The sequence below is a fragment of the Eucalyptus grandis genome, chromosome 2 (genome assembly GCF_016545825.1).
Source record: "Eucalyptus grandis isolate ANBG69807.140 chromosome 2, ASM1654582v1, whole genome shotgun sequence".
Lineage (NCBI taxonomy): Eukaryota > Viridiplantae > Streptophyta > Magnoliopsida > Myrtales > Myrtaceae > Eucalyptus > Eucalyptus grandis.
The window spans coordinates 34,612,499-34,616,647 of NC_052613.1; the positions used below are offsets into that span (position 1 = coordinate 34,612,499).

At 37.0% G+C, this 4,149-nt stretch overlaps 2 long non-coding RNA genes across 2 annotated transcripts; both read right to left on the reverse strand.

Annotated features, from left to right (window-relative positions):
• Positions 1-634: 634 nt before the first annotated feature.
• LOC108957551 lies at positions 635-2,315 on the reverse strand. Its single transcript, XR_005547131.1, has 3 exons — positions 2,293-2,315; positions 976-1,117; positions 635-808 (listed from the first exon to the last, which is right to left on the reverse strand). It is a non-coding gene; the product is annotated as an uncharacterized LOC108957551 (long non-coding RNA).
• A 906-nt stretch (positions 2,316-3,221) lies between these two features.
• On the reverse strand, positions 3,222-3,644 carry LOC120290275. Its single transcript, XR_005548138.1, has 3 exons — positions 3,545-3,644; positions 3,368-3,468; positions 3,222-3,296 (listed from the first exon to the last, which is right to left on the reverse strand). It is a non-coding gene; the product is annotated as an uncharacterized LOC120290275 (long non-coding RNA).
• Positions 3,645-4,149: the final 505 nt, after the last annotated feature.

Here is a 4,149-nt window from a genome sequence, read left to right on the forward strand (position 1 = left end):
GCATGTGCATATGGACACTGACATGTCCTTGTGTGATTATAAGAACACTTGTGTCGCAAGCATGGATACGCACAAGCCTGTCTCATGTGCATGTAAACACTGACAGATGTGTGCATATAAACACTGACATGTCCCTGCGTGATTATAAGAACACTCGTCTCTGCAAGCGTGGGTATGCACATGCCTGTCTTGTGTGCACATAAACGTTTATACATGGGTGAGTATGTGTGCGCATGTGCAACAGAGAGCACAGGGGGAGGTTGGGGAAGAGGAAGATGTACTTAATGTACCTTCATACATTACACTCTGTAAAAGAATATCAAGAAGACATGTCAACATGAGCATCAAAAGGTTAACGGGCAATGCCAGAAGATCATCAATTTCAGCATACTTGTTGCCTTTCATCCACAAATCAGGCTAAGAAAGCAAGGGTTAACTTACAGTAAGGGAGAAGAGACTGAATGGCAGTAAAGAACACAGGAGAGACCTCCTTTACAGGTCGGACCTCCTAAAAGACGGCAAGAAATAGCTTAGAAAAAAATGTCCTCTTGGTATTTTCCTAGTCTATCTGAATTAATCTAAAACATTTTCGGACATATGGTACCTGCACGCTTTTTGAATCACTTGGAAATGCTGAAATTATTAGCTGTCTTATGATTTTGAGACACAACAACCATCGCTCACACGTCAAATATAGTTCATCATTTTGCTGCTCAGAAGTTTGAGAAAGTGCCGAGAAACCAGACAATATAGTCTTTACATCACTCTGCCATAGGTGCCAGCAATAATCAAAGAAACGGGAGGATATCTGCAAATTCAATCATTTTAGAAGATGCGCATTAGTAATGATTCTGAAAAATAAAATAAAACAAGATAGCAAATGAATGCTTAACAAACCAAATGACGAATTTGCGATGCTGCATTGAACTTCTGGCATTCCATATACAAAGTATATATTTAGTAAAGCCAGTATACCTCGGCAAAGTTTTTTTGGTCCGATGTAAGCCGTTTAGTTGACAACTCCTTTAGAGTTCGGAAGATTATCATAAAAATTCTGTGTGAAGTAAGAGTATCCGCTGACTGAAGCTGTTGGCCCAAAATAGAAAAGAGGTCCGGCCTTAAAACATGAAAAATCAAAAAGTTGAAGCATGTACCACAAAGCTTAAACTTTTACATAAATATGGCAGCAATGCTACACTGATAGCAGCATGTGAAGTGACTAGTGTGCATCATCAATATTCCTGCCCTACTATTGTTGATCTCAATAAGAAAAAATTAACTAGTCTTCTTGACCTCAAAAAAATGCACTCAACTGAGTATGTGTTACACTTATCAGGGCTCAACTGTTCACTTACTTGAGCCCTCGAAAACCCACATATTTGTCGTGATCTATCAGCACTAAGTGTGAGATGATTTAAGTACCAAACCTTAATATGTGAGATGTATTTGAATAATTTTTAGACCAAATAGACTAGCATGACGAATTTTAAGTAAGTTCATCGTCATAACAATACTCCAGTGACTGAATTATCCCAATTGGATGACTTAGTATAGCTTTCATGCTTAGATATATGAAATTTAAAGATTTGAAGAGTTTGACATTAAATAAGTGAAATTTCTAAAATTAAAAAAATATATATACATCACATTTTTTAATACAAATGGTGATTGAGGCAACAAGACATGTTCTAGCTATGGAAATGCTGTTCTTTTTTAAGTACACAAGTTTGTACAGCCCCATCAATATGATGCACAAATTCTTGCCATATTGAGATAGCAAAAGAAAATATTTCAGAACTCCATCATACTTGTAGAGTAAAATAAAATAAAATAAAATAAAAAATGCTTCACCATTTAATCATCTAACCGTTATTAGTCCATTTAACTATTGCCAAGCAACTGTACACAGCTACGGAATATACTCGTAAAGCAACTCAAACTGTAATTTTTTGTGATGCGCATTCTTTCTTTCCTCAACTAACAGTACATACTCAGCATAACACTTCTCTTCTTCACAGAAAAATGGTACTTCCGATAACAAAAACAACTGACCTTAAAAAGGTCAACAGATGCCTCAGTTCGATCAGGACAAAGGGGATGGGCAAGAAGATCTCTAATGCAATGAAGTCTCGTATATGTCAAAAAATAATAATGGATCTCATTGAAACAAGAAAGTTACTCTGCTAATCATTTAAGACAATGTATCAATCCTTTATACACTCATCAAATCATGCTGTTGTTATTTTGTCAAAAAATAAATGATTACAAAGAGATTGTGGATGAACAAGGTACCACTCTTTTGGATAATCAAAACAAGCTATTTTTTAGATGAGTACAGCCAACATCACGGCTATCTGCATTCATGTAAAGACAAGATTCCATTAATTAAACTAATAACCTTCAGCAAACATTTTGGACAAAAAATTCGTGAAGAGAGAGATGCTGGAAGATGACTTATTGCAATAAACAAGAGGACAAGAGAGGAGAAAAGCGAAGATAACTCCAACAAAGCTTAGAAAATGCAACTCCTAACATCAAATAGAAAAGGAAATAAGGAAAGGAAGAGAAAATCCTTTATTACCTAATAGTTCTCCTCTCAAATGGGACAACAGCTTTTGCCTCAGATGGGCCTTCTCATCAGCGCTGATTACCCTGTAAAGAAATTATCCGCTCACAAACTAAATGCATGTGCGTCTTATCTTAAAATATCCAAATAGAAGAAAACCAACATGCGAAATAAAAAACCAGATAAATAGGAAAAAAAAAGGGGGAAATCACCCCCAACAACCAATGCTTCTCACAAAGGTTCAGAACACATTAGGATGCATGTCACAGGTACCTACTCAGTGAAATTCCCATAGCTTTCAACGATTAGTTCTCACTCCTCAGGAACCTAGAGTAAGTTAGACATTATGTTACTTATTTGTAGAATTTGTGATTTGCCTAGTTGATAGAATACTTATTCCCCATTATTGTCAGACCATCTCTGCCTTCGGCTTGGAAAAAGTAATATCTCAGATGGTGTGCAAGCCAACCACGCGAGTACCATGTGATTTGTCAATCGTAGTTAAATGAGCCATCCACGCCTTACGTATGACAGTTGCCACAGGCTTTCTATGCTCTCCTTGCCATATTGCAGGTTTAGAAGATCATGCATAACAATGTTTCATGTCAAACGTGCCACAAGAGGTTGAGCGATTGATGGATCAGTAATATAACCTGTTCAATATGCTCAAGTTCTTTCTGGTACTCCTCCTCTGTGTATTCTATCTGCTCGAACTGAACCCTTCTATCAGCTACAATATACAACCTTGTTGAGGAAGTGTACATCATACACAATTAACAACCAAGAAGGACTTCTACATACCAAAATTTCCTGGATTAACACGAATCTTGTCAAAGCATTCAGCCACCCGCAGTGCAACTGAAGGTGAGAAATGAATACCTGCTACCAGCGGGATATTGTAACTGCCAAAATCAACAGATATATATCACTCTACACGAATCGTTCCATAACTTTCAATAGCAGTAGATAAAGACCTACTTTTTCTGCACAAGAGAGTTCTTTATCTCAAAGCATGCATCTGCTTCTCTTTTTCCTTGAACTGTTATCCGGACAATATCAGCTCCCTTGTCAGCAATTCTCATCACCTACAACCAGAACAGAAAATTAATGAAGGAAGATTCTTCACAAATGTGTGATAGTACCAATGCTGGCCGCATGATTTAACTAGTCCACCACACCACATCACATTTCCATAAAAGCAATATTTTTATGTCATGAAAATGTTTCAGTTACTCAGTTTCTTTCTAGCCTTTTAACTATCACCAGCAGTATCTGCATTCACCTCAGTCTCTCTTGGTCCTCTTCAACATGCAGATGCTTTGATGATATTACTAACGGAATGATAGGGTATCATAATGGCGGCTCAATAGATCAAACAAATGAATGATTGGCTGGCAGAGTTACCAAATTAAAGGATAGGATCTGCCATAAATGCATATTATTGAATCAACAGAATGAAATTGCACTTTGTAATGGAACTAACTTAAACATGCAGGTTTAAGTAAAGAACCTGTTCAATTTTTCCAGCAACGTCCTTAGAATTCTAATTCCACACCAGCACCTTCATTTGGCCCACATAAGAC